The following is a 19,281-nucleotide window of genomic DNA, read 5'->3' on the forward strand; positions in this document are numbered from 1 at the left end:
GAGATCACAGTTTCTTCTGGAGAGGAATTGTCTCTGTTTTGAGACGAAAGTGAGACAAGAGTGTATTCAGTTGCAGCAAGTATCGTGGCTTTGTTGTGATCGCTCTGGAAATCTCGATGTCGCTCCTGTGTGCTGTGCTTGAGCCATGATGTCGAGGGTAGTCATTTCCGCCGCCACATTCCAGGTTGACGTGGTAAGAACTGTGCAACACCTCCACCCGCGCCTGGACTCCAACTCTTTTTGCCGGGTTTTCTTGCCAACAGTCCAAAACGAGAGAGCTTGGAAGCTCAGGGCCCTACGCTATGGTTTTTTGCCTTGATGACCAAGGCAAAAAAAGCATAGTAAATTTGTCATTTCTCCTATTTTTGTTCAAGACATAACCTGGGATTCGAACCCGCACTATCGCCCTACATGCATCCCCGATACACTTCGCATACATACTAATTCTTCCAAGTTGCTTCACGTTATGATCTTGCATTTGAAAGCCCTATTTGAATATTGTGTCCAGCTGTTTGTGGCCAGCCGTCTTTGATGGTACGGTACGGTACGGGACAGGTGCGGGACAGGGTAATACGACACCGTCTACCACCTTGATGACCTAGGCCAAAAAATCATAGGGATGTTATAACATTTTCTATTCTCCTATTTTTTTTCAATGCATAACCTGGGATTCGAACCCGCAAAATCGCCCTACATGCATTACCAGATACACATTCATACTTCTTCCAAGTTGCTTCACGTTATGATCTTGCATTTGAAAGTCCTATTTGAATATTGTGGCCAGCTGTTTGTGGTCAGCTGTCTTTGATGGTACAGTCAGACCTCGCTTATCCGGTCCTCATTTATCCGGATCCCGCGCCATCCGGAAGAAAATCGCTGGTTACCGATTTACAGCATATGGCATGCATACATACGGTATGTGTGTTCGATTATCCGGTTCCCTCGCCTATCCGGATATTTTGGTGGAAAACGGATGTGTGCGGCTATGCGAGGTCTGACTGTACGGTACGGTACGGGACAGATACGGGATAGCCCCAGACGGAGGTCCATCCGCCACAAATAAACAAACAAATAAACACCAAATCAAAGCTGTGTGGATCCTGGCTAGCGCCAGACGTTACTGAAGTAACGTCTTCTGCATAGCTACGGGAATAATTGCCTGCAGCAATTCCTGGCGATTTCCCTTAGCCAACAGAGACGCATCGCTCTGGAGGCTATTGAAAGACGCCAGGATTGTTTGGCATGGACGTATGGACTCCGTGCTGGCTGAGTGATCAAGTGGAGAGAGAGAGAGAGAGATAACTCCTTGGTTTTGCATTGAAACGCGAAAGCACAACGATTCTCCTTCGCAGAATGGACGCGCGCACTGTTGTGCTGGTACAAGAGAGACTGGCCTGCCTCTGACTGAGTCTGAGTCATGTGCCACTCACCAGCTCGTCGCTTGGCTTCCTCCACCCGGTTGCATGGTTGCATGGAGCTACAAGTACTAGTAGGTCCTAGAACCAACCTCACAGCCTTGTGAAGTCAGTTTGTTGCGGTACCAACACAAAAAAATCAAAAAAAGCGCCAAGTTTCGCTTGTCAGAGGCAGTACTAATTTTCGTATGACTAGTCGACTCTTGTTGACTTTTCGTATGATGACGTGCGCAATCAGTACGACGTTCGCCCTTTGGGGTGACTTGTCAGCGCCATTTTTTACGTTGTTGACATGGCAATAGCCAAGGTCCGAAAACAGTGTTCAGTTGATTCTGAAGGATCCGACGGATCTGAGATTTGGATCTGGATCCGGAACCGACCAAATGATCATAGCCCCAGATTCTAACACTACTTCTAAGCTTTAGATTTTGCACTGAGCAGACCAGATGGAGCAATTTACAATCATTTCGATGAATGAAAGCCCATAAAGTTGTCTGTCAAACAGAGCACCATTGCTCCATATTTTCAACGGCATTTTGACAAGACTGAACTTCATTTCACTGCACGTTATTTCTGATGTGACGCGAAAGTTCAGCTCGCGTTATTTGGTTCGCGCACCGAAAAAAACGTGAGTGACCTGCAGCTCACGTCGAAATTTGGAGTTTTACGCCAAATTTGACGTGAAATTGCATGGCACGTCGGAAATAACGTGCATCTTAACCTCTCTATTACGTGCATGCTGAACCTAGGTCGAAATTTGTATGGGTGTACATGTGCCCCACCCCCGTGCTACATGCTAGCTACGCGCCTGGGCATTGTCTTCAAACTAAGCATGCTACATGCTAGCTACGCGCCTGGGCATTGTCTTCAAACTAAGCATGCTACATGCTAGCTACGCGCCTGGGCATTGTCTTCAAACTAAGCATGCTACATGCTAGCTACGCGCCTGGGCATTGTCTTCAAACTAAGCATGCTACATGCTAGCTACGCGCCTGGGCATTGTCTTCAAACTAAGCATGCTACATGCTAGCTACGCGCCTGGGCATTGTCTTCAAACTAAGCATGCTACATGCTAGCTACGCGCCTGGGCATTGTCTTCAAACTAAGCATGCTACATGCTAGCTACGCGCCTGGGCATTGTCTTCAAACTAAGCATGCTACATGCTAGCTACGCGCCTGGGCATTGTCTTCAAACTAAGCATGCTACATGCTAGCTACGCGCCTGGGCATTGTCTTCAAACTAAGCATGCTACATGCTAGCTACGCGCCTGGGCATTGTCTTCAAACTAAGCATGCTACATGCTAGCTACGCGCCTGGGCATTGTCTTCAAACTAAGCATGACTGCACCCAAATGAAAAATTGGCTTGTGGTAAAGTTTCTTGCATCTAGACATTTGTTTGCAGTGCAGGGAGCAATCTTCAATAGCACCATTCCCAAAGCTAAGCTCATATACTAGGATGGTATCCAGCATCATATAGAACCCATTACGTTTTTCCGCTATTATCAGTACCTTGACAGAAGTAATGTTAGCCGCAGGATGAAGAGGAGGAGAACATCAGCCTATCTGGGAATACCCAGCAAGATTTGCCCTCATGAGTCCGTCCACTGGTTGGTGGAAAGAATGGGTACGCTGTTGGCTCTGGGGACGTCACTGAGCTGATCAGCTGAGTCCGTCCACTGGTTGGTGGAAAGAATGGGTACGCTGTTGGCTCTGGGGACGTCACTGAGCTGATCAGCTGTACGGTAAAGACACATAAGAAACCAAAAATAGATCTATAGCCGCAGTGATTTGATGGAGTTTGTAGCTGCTCAGGCCGGGAGCACAGTTCATGGGTTCATGGAAAGAAGAAGTTAACCCACATGCGTGCACTTGCCACCACACACTCGCAAGGACCTACGGCCAAAGTATATGATTGGATACACATCAATGTACTCCGCATTGCAATACGCTTGCTAAACTTTGCTCGCACTACACCAAGCAGAGAACCTAGTTGTTGGGCTTGCCATTTTCCTTTTTTACGTCTTTCTTTCATGTAGCACTCTTTTTAATACCACCAATGATAGCAAAATGCCAGGTTCAGCGACGAGGGTGCTATCATGCTTAGAAATCAAGCTAGCATGCAAATACTCTACTGGTGCCCAGCAAGATCCATTGGCCACAAGACAATGCATGGCTGGGAATTCTTATTGCCTTATAATTAAAGGGGAAGTTAAGGCAAAAATTAAAATTTCACCAGTTGTAGTCTTCGGGGTGCTGAGTCGAATGGTCTTGGTCCGAGAAAGCTGAGACGCTCCCTTCCTACTTGAATCCCAATCGAACTCGCGCACTTCCACCGAAACTGGGTGACTGCGCCCTACTAGATGGGGATTTGTATGCAAAACGTCACTAAAAGCGCCATTTCGTTCTTATAAAAGCACGGATGACCGCGATTGGCCCATATGTTGTAGTCTTTTGGACGCCGAGTCGACTGGTTTTGGTCCGAAAAGGCTGCGATGCAGCGTTCCTCCTTTATTCCCAATCGAACATGGTTGAACAAGTGGTCACGTGCTCCTGCGTACACCAGTCAGCTGGTCACCGTGCCTGCAGGGTACAACTTACTAGCCTGTTTGACCTTTTTTGGGTGTAGTCCTGTCACTCGAGTTGAACTCGAGTTGAACCTTGGTGTGAAAGTTGTCGCCTGCTGGCGCGGTGACCAGGTTATTTGGGCACCCAGGAGCACGTGACCACTTGTTCAACCATGTTCGATTGGGAATAAAGGAGGAACGCTGCATAGCAGCCTTTTCGGACCAAAACCAGTCGACTCAGCGTCCAAAAGACTACAACACATGGGCCAATCGCGGTCATCCGTGCTTTTATAAGAACGAAATGGCGCTTTTAGTGACATTTTGCATACAAATCCCCATCTAGTAGGGCGCAGTCACCCAGTTTCGGTGGAAGTGCGCGAGTTCGATTGGGTTTCAAGTAGGAAGGGAGCGTCTCAGCTTTCTCGGACCAAGACCATTCGACTCAGCACCCCGAAGACTACAACTGGTGACATTTTATTTTTTGCCTTAACTTCCCCTTTAAGCACAGCATGGCAATTTGCAACATGCACGGTTGACAAACACTTCACCCGGCAACAGCAAACGAGAGCACGTTACATGATTGGCCTGGAAACTTCAAACAGGCACAATCAACAAACGTTGTGCCCTGGCAATGGGAACACACCAATACTAACATAGCCCCTGAAACAGCAAATGGGAATCCTGTTACATACTTGGTTCCTAGGAACTTCAATGGAAACATACCAATGCAAATCACGGCTCCGGGAACAGCAAACGGAAATACAGTCACAAAACGTGGTTCCCCGTTATCCTAATCGGGAATGCACCAATACACAAGACGGTCCCGGCAACATCAAATGGGAACGCTTGTACAAACATGCTGCCCTGCAACTTCATTGGGAACGTACCAATACAAACACGGCCCCAGCAACAGCAAAGGGGAACGCCGTTACAAACATGGTGCCCTGGCAACCTCAAAGGGCAACCAGCATCATGTAGAATCCATCGTTTTACTTTCCTATTACCATTACCTAGAAAGAAGAGATGTTAGCCGCAGGATGAAGAGGAGGAGAACATCAGCCTATCTGGGAATACCCAGCAAGATTTGTCCTCGTGTTCGTCCACTGGTTGGTGGAAAGAATGGGTACCCATTGATGGCTCTAGGGACTTCACTGAGCTGATCAGCTGTACGGTAAAGACACACAAGAAACCAAAAATAGATCTATAGCCGCAGTGATTTGATGGAGTTTCTAGCTGCTCAGGCCGGGAGCACAGTTCATGGGTTCATGGAAAGAAGAAGTTAAAGGGGAAGTATACCCTAAAATCAAATGTTCACCAGTTGTAGTCTTCGGGGTGCTGAGTCGAATGGTCTTGGTCCGAGGAAACTGAGACGCTCCCTTCCTCCTTTATTCCCAATCGAACTCGCGCACTTCCACCGAAACTGGGTGACTGCGCCCTACTAGATGGGGATTTGTATGCAAAATGTCACTAAAAGCGCCATTTCGTTCTTGTAAAAGCACGGATGACCGCCATTGGCCCATATGTTGTAGTCTTTTGGACGCTGAGTCGACTGGTTTTGGTCCGAAAAGGCTGCGATGCAGCGTTCCTCCTTTATTCCCAATCGAACATGGTTGAACAAGTGGTCACGTGCTCCTGCGTACACCAGTCAGCTGGTCACCGTGCCTGCAGGGTACAACTTACTAGCCTGTTTGACCTTTTTTGGGTGCAGTCCTGTCACTCGAGTTGAACTCGAGTTGAACCTTGGTGTGAAAGTAATTATTTGTCGCCTGCTGGCGCGGTGACCAGGTGATTTGGGCACTGTGGAGCACGTGACCGCTTGTTCAACCATGTTCGATTGGGAATAACGGAGGAACGCTGCATCGCAGCCTTTTCGGACCAAAACCAGTCGACTCAGCGTCCAAAAGACTACAACATATGGGCCAATCGCGGTCATCCGGGCTTTTATAAGAACGAAATGGCGCTTTTAGTGACATTTTGCATACAAATCCCCATCTAGTAGGGCGCAGTCACCCAGTTTCGGTGGAAGTGCACGAGTTCGATTGAGATTCAAGTAGGAAGGGAGCGTCGCAGCTTCCTCGGACCAAGATCATTCGACTCAGCACCCAGAAGACTACAACTGGTGAAAATTTGATTTTAGGGTATGCTTCCCCTTTAACCCACATGCATGCACTTGCCACCACACACATGAGTGTGCGTGCACACACCCCCAAGGACCTGCGGCTAAAGTATATGTACAGTCAACTTCGCTTATAGCGACACCCGGCGGGGCATCAGAAAAGTGTCCTTATTCGCGAAGTGTCGTGATACCCGAACTGTCTCATTGTATGTGTTACAGTTGGATGGGACTTTGCTCTGGGCATGAACATTCTGTCGTTATTCGCGAATTGTCGTTATACAGTCGAATGTCACTTATTCGACCACTTCGGGAATCAGGCATGCTGGATAACTGAATATGTTGGATAACTGATATCAATTTTTTATGTGCATATATGGCTGGATTTCACTAGTTTATGTACACAATACCCAAATATATTCATGCACATTCCATGTACACAAACATGTACATGTTAGCATACTTGACCACATCTACTTCAAGTAAATGCATATTACACCGTATAATATACAAAAAATCGAAAATAAAAGTTTCTTTTTATTAATTTTTTAGAATTTTACTGTTGAGAGTTATAAAATTACCACTCCCGGGCTTGTCGGATAACCGACGTGCTCGGATAACTGGCGACCGGATAAGTGACATTCGACTGTATCTGCAGTCGTTATTAGCGAAGTTGACTGCATACACATGCATGTACTCCGCATTGCAATATACTTGCTAAACTTTGCTTGCAACAGTGCACCAAGCAGAGCACACAGTGGCGGGCCGTGCCATTTTACCTTTTCTTCTTTTTTTCTTTTTTCGTTTCCCAACAAAGTGTGCAGAATTTTGCTCCAAGTCCAAAAATCACGTTAAAAAACCACTTATTGGGCTGCACGGCGGCAGGCGAACACTTTCGCGTATTTCCATGATACGACAAGTTGCGCACGGTCTGCTCACATTCAAATACAGTGCTGCCAACAAATGACAGCGTGCAACAAAAATCTTTCCTTGCAAGGGCACGTTTTCGGCCATAACTCTTGAACGGCTGGTCAGATCGGGACACAATTTTCAGAGAATTTGCAGCTATTCATGCTCTTTCAACTGACGTAGCACTCAATATGAATTTACAAATTCGATTTTTCAGCGAATTTTTGGGTAGTCTGCCACCTTAAGGGTAATGTCTGTAACGACCAATTATCCCCTGACATGGCCAAATTTCCGATTTCATTCAAAGTTGGCTACTTTTATCCTTAGTTGAACCTCATTCACCCATTATGACAGTTGGTCCAGAAACCCTCCGTTCTTTAGATATTGACCAAAATAAGAAATCGATAAGAACACGAGCTGAAACACCTTCAAACAAGTGTTAGTAAATGAGTACTGGTGCATGTGCACAGCATAATGTGCACAGCATAGGTCATCACACACCTTGTATTCATTACATGTGTTGCATGCATGTTGTTTTGTTTTGTTTTTGAGGTTGTACATGTGTTGCATGCATGTTGTTTTACCGGAGGTTCTACCGCACAAGGCTGTGCCGTCACATGCAGCGCCAGTTTTGGCGCGTCGTGTACGCCATTATTTTATTCCTAGGCTACAGCAAAGGTATTTAGGGCAACTCGTGCTTTGTTAGGGGAGTTGCGTTAGGAGAATCTGTGCACAACATATTTATGCTGGAAGTGTCACTGCTTAGCCTCAAGCCAAAATAATCCATTGCAACTTGTTGAACAATAGGCAAAGTTTCCTACAAACAAACAGCGAGAATATCTAGGGGTGAAACGGTAACATAGGTTAACCGATTGTGTCACTGTTAAGAAAAAATGAGCGGTTGTTGTTGTTGGTTGCTTGGCTTTATTTAGAGTGGAGTTCCAAAACAGGCCTAAACCTAATGACAATGGTCCCACTGGTTAACTGTTTGCGTAAGGGTTAATCAGTTATTTTTCAATGTACACTGTACATAATATACGTAAATTGTTGCGCTGTATTCCCGTTTTATTACACGTCAGGTGACCGTTTCCAGGTCTACAACCAATCAGCGACCAGATAGAGCGGGCAATATTTCTCCATACAAGCCCGCTCAGGTGGTCCAATATTACACGATATTGCCCGGCATTTGACCCCATACACACTGTACACATACACATACAAATCGTACACGCGTACACTTCCGCACCCCCCCCCCCCCCCCCACACACACACCCCGGGTCCTTTCACTTCTGCACCACTGCACATACCAATAAAGCAAACCACACCACCAAAATGGTTTCATTGCTACTTGTGGTGTGAAGGAGCGCTGACGATGGCTGAGGAAGAAGGACTTCTGTCTGACCTTCCTGACGATGTGTCTCAAATATTGGACGTACACCCGGATGTCCTGACCGAGATGCTAGCTGACTTGGACGGTGAACCAATCAACCAAGTTCAAGCTACCAGCGTCGTTCGAGTTGAGACAGAACATGGTGTCCGTGAACGAGCTGTCAACTCACAATTTGTGCGAGTGAGCGAGCAAGATGTTGAGAAGATGCTGTGGGAACAGGAAAACAAAAACACAAAGAATTCAACGAAGAATTGGCTGAAAGTGTTTAGTGACTATCTTGTGGCAGAGAAGAAACAGTGTGATCTGAAGTCAGTTTCCGCTTCACATCTAGCTAGCATTTTGAAGTTTGCGTATGTTTCGCTCAAAACACAGAAACGCGAAGTCAAGCTTAGTGTCGTTTAGAAACGCTACGGATTGGATTGGATTTTTATTTGGATTCTTATTTATAGTGGTGACTATAACAGACAATTGCCTAATAACAATAGACCCACTCGAGGGAAAGATGCAAAAAGATATGAATAATTAATATAATAGACTACCGGTATTGGATAGGTGATCATGTTCGCATTTTGCATAGCTGAAAGTCATAAGTACTAGCGTGAAAACGCAAGGCATTGGGGTAACAGTTTCTTAAAACGGGCGGAGTTATCCACACAGCGAGCTAGAGGGTGTAAATCATTCCACAGCTTAGCACATTGGAGGGAAGTGCCATGACGGGCAAAGGCAGTTCTGAGCATGGGCAACTTAAGAGTGCGTTATACAAGGCTGCGCGTTGCAAGACCATAATTTTTAACGCTGGAACATTTGACTTAATGTGACACTACAGCGGCCTTCCAAACAGCGCCACGTCAGATACAGTAATTTCTTGCAATACATGGATGCCAAACGATCTAGACCAAGTCTCGCAAATAAAGGGCTTGATGGGCTACAAAAACCAGTATCGTACACTGAACGCAAAGCTCGCTTTAGCATTCGTTCAAGCCTACCTAACTGGGTTAAGGAAAGGCCAGCAGAAAAACAATTTGATGCATATAGAAAATCTGGCAACACTAGGCACTTTACAGAGGTTTCTCGGCAAGTCAGCGGAATATTGTGTCGATTTCGGAACAGAATACCAATTTTACTGGCAAGTTTGGTGACCATAGAATCAACTTGAGTCCTCCAAGAAAGATCCTGGCCCAAATGTATTCCAAGGTACTTTGCACATGTCACTTGCTTGAGCTGCACTCCATGGCAGTAGACTGGGGGGGGGGGGGGGCATGTACTCTTGATATCACGGGGGGGGGGGGGGGTACTCTTGGGAGGTTATGTACTCTTGCCCATATGAATGACAGTGTACGGTGATTGGATCAACTAACATGGGAAGTACATAGGTGCGCATGTAATGCCAGTTGGATACATGTGCCTCGTAGTTTTTCGTAGTACTGATCCCGAATTCCACGTGTGAAGGCAGTGTACGTTGATGAGTACATCAAATTAGGGAAGTATGCATGTAATAAATGTGTGATTAGCCTCGTAGTACGGGCAATACCGGCTACGATATCTGCCGGTATTGCCCTGATACTCGGCTAATAACACATACAGAATAGGTATTGCCCTGATACTCGGCTAATAACACATACAGAATCGGTATTGCCCTGATACTCGGCTAATAACACATACAGAATAGGTATTGCCCTGATAAAAATAAATTTCACAGTTCGCGTGAAACTCGGCTGGAAGCCCAGTTTTCCGCATCCGTCATGGGAACGCCACCACCCTCTAGGATAAAAGGCGCAGATGCAGCGCCTAAACGGTGGGAGGTGAGTAGATCAGACCCACCACCAAGTGATCAAAGACCGATATCCCATTAGCTGCATCCATGTTACCCTCGTGCCAGGCCACAAGTTTTCAAATAACTGTGGGTCGCAGCACGGCTGGAAAAATTCCTTCCGCTTCCAAGCAGGGCTTGAACCTGGTACCCTCTGTTTCTCAATCATGGTCTTAGACCAACCCACTATGCCTTTGCCCTGATACTCGGCTAATAACACATACAGAATAGGTATTGCCCTGATACTCGGCTAATAACACATACAGAATAGGTATTGCCCTGATACTCGGCTAATAACACATACAGAATAGGTATTGCCCTGATACTCGGCTAATAACACATACAGAATAGGTATTGCCCTGATACTCGGCTAATAACACATACAGAATAGGTATTGCCCTGATACTCGGCTAATAACACGTACAGAATCGGTATTGCCCTGATACCCGGCTAATAACACGTACACAGAATAGGTATTGCCCTGATACTCGGCTAATAACACATACAGAATAGGTGCATACACTGTGAGTGCTGTGCACAATGGATGATGCATGATGGGCACCACCCTTATCTCTGGGGTTGCTCCCTTAACGATGCTTGCATATGCTCATGATGAGTTTGAGTTGAATAAATGACAAGGTAATGGTGAAGTCCGAAGCCCAATGGAGCATACAAAATATTACTATTTTTGAACCAGCTCTGGAACACTGAGTAAGTGATGATATGCATCCATTATTGTGGTGATTGTTTAAGGGGGCAGCCTGGTCGTAAAATCCCTGAAAAATCGAATTTGTAAATGAATTTGTAAATTCATATCGAGTGCTGCATCCTGAGTTAAAAGAGCATGAATAGCTGCAAAATCTCTGAAATTTTGGTCTCAATCTGACCAGTCGTTCAAGAGTTATGGCCGAAATGTGCCCTTGCAAGGAAAGATTTTTTTGTTGCAGGCTGTCATCTTTTGGCAGCACTGTACTGTAAACCGGGAAACTTTTGCGGCGTGCAACTTTAGCGTTTTGAAAAAACGCCCCTGTTAACGACGGGAAATTTTAGCGATTTGGTCTTTTCAGGTGGTTCTTTTTTTTACGGTGCGCGACGATTCCCTTCGCGCCAGCGATGATGATACTTGTGCTGACGCAGCCACCAGCTTGTCGCAAAGCATTTACGTATTCAGCGACTTCACCGTCCAGGTCACCAAGCATCAGTGAGCGACCCCCAGCTGCATGAGGGAGAGTCGTCACCAAGTCGGGACTCTTCAAGTCTTTCAAGCGTCCCAGGTAGAGGCGCTTGCAATTCCGGATGGTGCTTTCGTTCACGGAATGCTCCAGTTCCTTTGTGAACTTACTCACGGCCGATTTGTTACCATGCTCGGCGGCATGGCTCCCCATACGAGCTCGGACTTCGTCAGAGTAATGGTGATAACTGCCTAGTTTTCGCTTCTTGTCGGTCGAAGCGAGCTCCTCCATTTCAGCAGTGTTGGCTGCCTCTGTTGCGCTGCTTTTCTCCGCCGGCGGTAAGTAAGCAGGCACAGGCGCATTGGTTGACCCAGATGCTTTCTTCTGAGAGCTGATCCACTGAAAAAGCGACATGACTCTTTGACAATTTACAACAGTAAAAGCATAAACGAACAACTCCAGCTTCGGCAAAGAACTTGAAAGAAGTGACAAAGTTACGAAAGATTGTCCGCGATAATTTCAGATTCAACCGGCAAACAACAACAGTCATGTCATTTGACGGATCTGAACGAACAGCTAGTTCCGCGCGCACCTTCCGCGAAACAGCTCAGCACAGTCATGTACATGATAGTACAGTCACATAGACAAGGCATGCACACAGCTACAGACAGTCTTGTACACTGACTGTAGTACTGACCAGCGTAGTACGCGATGCACTACTTCCGTTCAAATTCTTCAGTTCGCGGCGATTCGAATTCGCGTTTTGGCGGTGATCGCGAAACTCGCGAAAATTATCCGCTCGCGAAAGTTTCCCGGTTTACAGTATTTGAATGTGAGCAGACCGTGCGCAACTTGTCGTATCATGGAAACACGCGAAAGTGTGCAGAATTTTGCTCCAAGTCCAAAAAATCACGCTTTAGCCATGTATTGGGCTGCACGGCAGCAGGACTTTTGCTAGCACCCTCGTGACGTTGCAGATATGTGGCTTGATTATTGTAGTTGGCGTTGATTTAGTGACTTTTGGCAAGTTTGAGTCGTGTCAAGAAGTCAGGTAGGATTCAGTACTACAGTCAGTTTCAAAAAGATTAGCAATCCTGGCGATCGCCCGGGGAGTTTGCCGTCTTACCATATGCGCGGTTGAGAGCTGGCTGGAAAAACTCACTGTGAACTCGAAGAAATAATCCGCGCGAAAGCATGAAAAATGACAACTCACTCACGTCGGTACATGTACGTCTGGTTTACAACAAACGAGTTCTTCCTCGTCTCGATATGGAGTCAGAGAGGACATGTCGAAAGTGTGGTAAATGTTGACGAGCGGGATGGGTCCCAATTCGCTTCGTGCCCAATTTCTTTGAGCTGCGATGCAATTTGCTCTCACGATGTGACGAAAACGACATCGACACAGACTCATTCCCAAGGCCATGACTTGGCAAAGCTATCCGTGCGACTTCGACGACATTTTGAGAAAAGCAGACGCCTGTGAAAGCTGATAGAAGACGGCGTTGACTCCTAAATTCAAATAAATTGGCGATCTTGATATACTAAAATAATTCTCAAAGAGAAATCGATCGATCGATGTGCCGTTGTATTCAACAACACGTAGCTACGGCGCAATGACTTCCGTGTTCACTCACACCGTTTCAGTGTTGTGGGTGTGTTCACATGGCGTGAACCAGTCAAGTGTCAGTAAGTTTGGCAGGAAACGCGAGTTCCAACACAAACAAGTCGTTTGGCGCAGCCACCTTCTTTGGCTTGTACTTTTTGTACCAGCGTGATCACCAAAACAATGACAAAAAAGTTTGACTTGAAGATAGTTTGGGATTTGAACTCACAACTTCATGGTCAGCAGACAGCATTCATAACCACAACGCCAAAAAGGAAAGGATAAAGCGTGGGTTTTGATAAAAAATCGATACTGACATCCACGGCAAATTGTAAACCATGGGAAAAGGCCGGAAACCTGGCCGAAATTCTAACTCCTTAACGGTTGGTCCAATTGTTCCGAAACCTTCACAGAACAATTTGCCGTGTCCTAACAAGCCATTCTATGTACTTTGTTGTCCAAAATCCCCTTATCTTCATACTTTTTAAGACCAAAACCTGATTGCTAATCTTTTTGAAATGGACTATAGGCAGTAGTGGAACTTGAGTGGTAGGCTTTGCCGATTTTCGAGAGTATCCTGGATTTGGTTTGAAGCGCTGTGGAAATGGCTTGCTGTGGAGGTCCCAGCACTGGATGTTGTATCAAAGGTACGACCTCATAGCACGCCCTAAACCCAAAAAATATCAAAAATTGACTTGGATCTGTGGGAGTCTGTGAGAGAACGCCCACTTGTGCCGTTGTGACAGATTCCAGGGCCACATTGAGGGGCCCTATCCCACCACCCACGGCTGATTCTGGACTTTTTTAGGTTTGGATCCCGCGCACGGACAGAATGGGGAAGAAAATGTGAAAAAAATTGTAAATGCATTTTTTTGGCTCCTGGGTGACTCGCACACCGTGGCACTATGCTGGAATTCAAATTGAGTTTTTCCGGCCTCGAAAGCCTGTCAGTGAGGCACAAGAACTTTTAAATCATGTCCAGAGGGCCAGCATAGTGGCAGGAGTGTGTGGTGAAACTTTCACTCAAATCCATTGAGAGACACCAAAGTTACGGTCAATTGAATGCCATATGAAATTTACGACCAGGCTGCTACAAGCGAACAAGCGGTCATGTGCTCCTGCGTACACCAGTCACCGTACCTGCAGGGTACAACTTACAGCCTGTTTGACCTTTTTTGGGTGAAGTCCTGTCACTCGAGTTGAACCTTGGTGTGAAAGTTGTCGCCTGCTGGCGGTGACCAGGTGACTTGGGCACGCAGGAGCACGTGAACGCTTGTTCAGCCATGTTCGATTGGGAATAAAGGAGGAACGCTGCATCGCAGCTTTCTCAGACCAAAACCAGTCGACTCAGCGTCCAAAAGACTACAACATATGGGCCAATCGCGGTCATCCGTGCTTTTATAAGAACGAAATGGCGCCTTTAGTGACATTTTGCATACAAATCCCTATCTATAGTCTGTTTCAAAAAGATTTACAATCAGGTTTGGGTCTTAAAAAGTATGAAGATAAGGAAAATTTGGACAACAAAGTACATAGAATGGCTTGTTAGGACACGGCAAATTGTTCTGTGAAGGTTTCGGAACAATTGGACCAGTCGCTAAGGAGTTAGAATTTCGGCCAGGTTTCCGGCCTTTTCCCATGGTTTACAATTTGCCCAGGAAGCCAGTATCGATTTTTTATCAAAACCCACGATTTATCCCTTCCTTTTTGGCCTTGTGGTTATGAATGCTGTCTGCTGACCATGAAGTTGTGAGTTCAAATCCCAACCTATCCTCAAGTCAAACTTTTTTTTCATTGTTTTGGTGATCAAGCTGGTACAAGACAAAGAAGATGGCTGCACCAAACGACTTGTTGTTGGAGCTCGCGCTTCCTGCCAAACTGACTGACACTTGACTGGCTCACGCCATGTGAACACACCCACAACACTGCAATGGTGTGAGTGAATATGGAAGTCATCGTGCTGTAGCTTTTTGAGATGTATTTTAGTATTTCAAGATCGCCAATTTATTTGAATTTAGCAGTCAACGCCGTCTTCTATCAGCGTTCACAAGCGTCTGCTTTTCTCAAAATGTCGTCGAAGTCACACGGATAGCTTTGCCAAGTCATGGCCTTGGGAATGAGTCCGTGTCGGTGTCGTTGCCGTCACACGGTGAGTAAATTGCATCGCAGCTCAAAGAAACTATTTTGGTCACAAAACGAATAGGGACACATGCCGCTCGTCAACATTTACAACACTTTCGTTTCGACATGTCCTTATTGACTCCATTACGAGGAAGAACTCGTTTGTTGTAAACCAGACGTACATGACTGTATCAACGTGAGTTGTCATCTTTCCTGCTTTGGCGCGGAATATTTCTTCGAGTTCACAGTGAGTTTTTCCAGGCAGCGCTCGAGTGCTCATACGGTAAGACACCAACTCCGCGGGCGATCGCCAGGATTGCAAATCTTTTTGAAACAGACTGTAGTAGGGCGCAGTCACCCAGTTTCGGTGGAAATGCGCGAGTTTGATTGGGATTAAATTAGGAAGGGAGCGTCTCAGCTTCCTCGGACCACGACCATTCGACTCAGCACCCCGAAGACTACAACTGGTGAAAAATCGATTTTAGGCTTAACATCCCCCGTTAAGCATTGCGTGAGGTCATCATTGGGTCCCATGTACAATAGTCCTACATCACTACATGTACATGTAACCCGGTGACATGTACAGTATCATACTATGTCTCTTATAGTATGTTATAGCCGTTTGGTTAACCGTTAAGGTTCCGCTTAACCGATAACCTGAAAACTGTAACCGTTTCAGATATACATTGTAACTAAATATCCATCAATAGGTTCAGGGTTATAGCCAGAACGAAACTGAAAGGCATGCTCGTGGACACGTGAGTATCCAGTACAATTTCGTAGGTGTGAGTCAGCTGTCCTTATCCAGACAGCTTCTTCACTATAAGTACAATTGAGTGCAGCACCAGTGATTATTTGAAGCGAGGCACGAGACAAGAAATTTCTAAAGTCCAGCAAAAATGGTCCAAGAACAGCTTAGTTCTTCTCCGCCGTTTATTTTTATTTATTTTATTTATTTATTTCTGCACCTCGTGGCATGTCAAGACAGCCAATTGAATTGAGGAGAGGGTGAGACCAACCACGGAAGAAGAGAAAAAAAGAAAATGAAGAGCACGTACACAAAGTGGGAAGGGATTAGCAACTTACACTGAGCAATGGGATGCTCAGCGAGCTATGCAGCGGAAGTGGTGACTGTGACTTTGTTTACTGGGAGATACTGAAGTGCTGTCTGACGAGGGTACGGAATTGGGGCATATCTGGAGCTTGTCTAACACTGGGAGGCAGTTGGAGCCACGTGGAGTAGGAGGAAAAGAAAGGGGAATTTACGAATAGGGTAGACCTAGCTAGGGGGAGACGAACGCAGCTTCGGGTTTCACGCATGACCGAACATTTGAGTGCTGCACTTCGCGCAAATTTAAAAATAATGGTAACATCAGCTATGCTTGGTATTTACATGTTCAGTAGCTTCCTAGCTGCGAGGTGGCTTAGTTTCAGGTCGCTGGGGACAACTATGCGGTGGAGCGCGAATTTTGAAAGTGTGCTTGTCGAACCGGCAATATAATACCAGTTGAAGCACGGGGCAAACGTTAAAGGGTTAATTAAGTTTCAAGTCACAACAAATGGTGGGAGGTAAATTCTAGCAGCACCCAATAACTCCCTACACAGAATGCAAAAAGGGGAAGAAGAGGGACAGCAATAATATACCTTGTTTGCTGCGCTGCTTTAGTTGCGGAACGAGTAAATGACGGGCAGAATTCCCCCAAATCTGCTGTTTCCTGCACAACGTCGGTGCTAAGCATAGGACTACAAGGCTTGCTTAAATCTGTTTCACCCTGTAAAGGCTTGTCCTCCGAAACAAAAAGGAGAAGAAGGAAATGATGCGCTCCTTGCAAACAACAACTACATGTACATGTGCTAGTAGTAAACTAAAGTAAAGAAGGGAGCTCAACAACACAGTCAACACAGTCAACACAGTCAACAGCAAGCCTGCAGCCTCGCTTGCCAGCGAATGCATGTGCAGCTGGTAGCGTTCTCAGAACACGTGGATTATGACCTTTCTACGCCTACCCTAGCCCTCGCTTCCAGTAGACCTACTAGCAGCGCGCTAGCGGCCGCGATGAGATAGGTTGCACATGAGCACACGAGGTACAAGGCCAAAGGCGTGAAAGGTCTAGCGTCTAGTAGCGATCCAGAGGCGCTAGGCAGTGCAGCCAGTTCACACCAAAATCACAGTCTGCATCGACAGACTATGTCGGATGAGTCGGACTAACTGTTACTCGCTAGACCGTAGTCATGGTTCTAGATACTACTACTACTACTACTACTACTACTACTACTACTACTACTACTACTACTACTACTACTACTACTACTACTACTACTACTACTACTACTACTACTACTACTACTACTACTACTACTACTACTACTACTAGTAGACCCAGGTGCTCGAAGTCCGTACACGTTTACAGTGTGTGTTTGCCGAGCTGAAACTCACACTAGCAATGATCACTTGCCCGAATCCTGCTCGTGGATGGAAGGGATCTTGTCCAAGTTTGTTCTGAGGCCAGGCTCGATTCACGACGATTGAACCAGGCCATCTTTCGATCCGATCTGTTTCTCTGGAGTTCGCTGATTTTTCACATCAAATTTTTGTGTCGCAGAGGGTACTCTAAGTCCGCACTGATCAGAGGTGACTCGAAATACACACATATTTCTGCCAATTGCTAACTTTCAATCCCTCGGTTACGACGAAAGCACCGAAGGGATATGTTTGGCATGTGCCTCCACCAGTATTTCTTGCAAAAGCGTAGTTTGTTGCCGAAATGCAAGCTGTTTTTAGTCGGCTCAGAGAAGAAGCAGCTGCGCTGTGAAAACCGCGGGAAAACAGTGGTGGAGATGCCAGGAGTGTCAACCTTTCTGCAAGGATTGGTGGTTCTCTGTAAGTTCTTCTCCTCTGGCCATTGTCAGCTCTAAGCTGGCTCTTGATGATTGAGTGAAGGTCTGTTTGACGCTTTGTCCGTTCGAAATCGGTCTTGGTAAAGTTGATTTTTGCATGAAATGTAACCCAATTTGTATTTCGTATGGACACTCGAAAACCCACTCGCGTGGTATGGGACTTCTGCTTATCGTAGATCCCTGAAAATTGCTACGCGAGGAGAACATACCACACTGTCCCCTCCATAAAATATTTGAGTCGAATACAATAACAGAACATGAAATTATGGGCGTACGAACCAAGGATACCATGTACGGACTTCGAGCACCTGGGTCTACTACTAATACAATGTAGTACTACTGTCGTGGACATGGAAATCCGGTCGCACGCCTAGCGGCCCGAGGGCGCTGGTCATGCAGCCGTAGCACTTATTATTATTATTATTATTATGCGCTGCTGCTGGTCGCATCCAATCAACATTATTGTGCACTGCATGCAACGACTTACGCTCTGTACGCGCTGATCTGAGGGCGCCAGCCCCGGTCAATCGACTGGATTTCCATGTCCGCCACAGTCAGTATATTAGATAGTATTGTCGACTGTCGTGGACATGGAAATCCGGCTGCACGTCTAGCGGCCCCAGGGCGCTGGCCATGCAGCCGTGGGTTACACGTAGATCTACGTCTACACTTGCATTTATGCGCTGCAGCGCGCTGGTCGCATCGGATCAACATGTGCACTGCACGCAGCGTTCTGTACGCGCTGAGAGCGCCTGCCCCAGTCAATCGACTGGATTTCCATGTCCGCTACAGTAGTTCTTGGGTGCTAGCTGTACTTTAACCACACATAAAATACTCGAAAATTACACCTGCGGCTTAAGCTCCGAATGCTAGATGTGAATTGACCAGCACTCCATGAGCACAATGCATGTATGGCGTCGTTCGACTACTTTTCATGCACTGTAATCCATCAATGCATCATTGTACTTGTGCGAAGCTTCTACATGTTAGTTCTGAGTGAAGGACAAACTAGGCAACTTTTTGGTCATTGGTAATGTACGAAAACCCATTTAGTTAGTTTGCGAAAATAGTTCAAAGTCTGATGTGCAGCTTATACACCGAATGTGCTCATCGCAATTAAATTAGTGTTCAATGATCATGGCAGATCCTTCTCATCGCCTTTTTCTATACAGGATTGACACCCTATGGAATCGCCTTCCACCAGCTCTTGCACCAATTTCAGATTTACAAGAATTTAAGTGCGAGCTCTATCATTGCACATCACAGTACCAATTTCTATGTAAA

At 46.1% G+C, this 19,281-nt stretch overlaps 1 long non-coding RNA gene across 1 annotated transcript; it reads right to left on the bottom strand.

The window, feature by feature from the left end:
* Nucleotides 1-3,103: 3,103 nt before the first annotated feature.
* On the bottom strand, nucleotides 3,104-17,119 carry LOC135818841 (uncharacterized). Its single transcript, XR_010553783.1, has 4 exons — nucleotides 16,744-17,119; nucleotides 8,311-8,600; nucleotides 4,992-5,145; nucleotides 3,104-3,152 (listed from the first exon to the last, which is right to left on the bottom strand). It is a non-coding gene; the product is annotated as an uncharacterized LOC135818841 (long non-coding RNA).
* Between the last annotated feature and the right edge of the window lie 2,162 nt (nucleotides 17,120-19,281).

The sequence above is a fragment of the Sycon ciliatum genome, chromosome 6 (assembly GCF_964019385.1).
Source record: "Sycon ciliatum chromosome 6, ocSycCili1.1, whole genome shotgun sequence".
Classification (NCBI taxonomy): domain Eukaryota; kingdom Metazoa; phylum Porifera; class Calcarea; order Leucosolenida; family Sycettidae; genus Sycon; species Sycon ciliatum.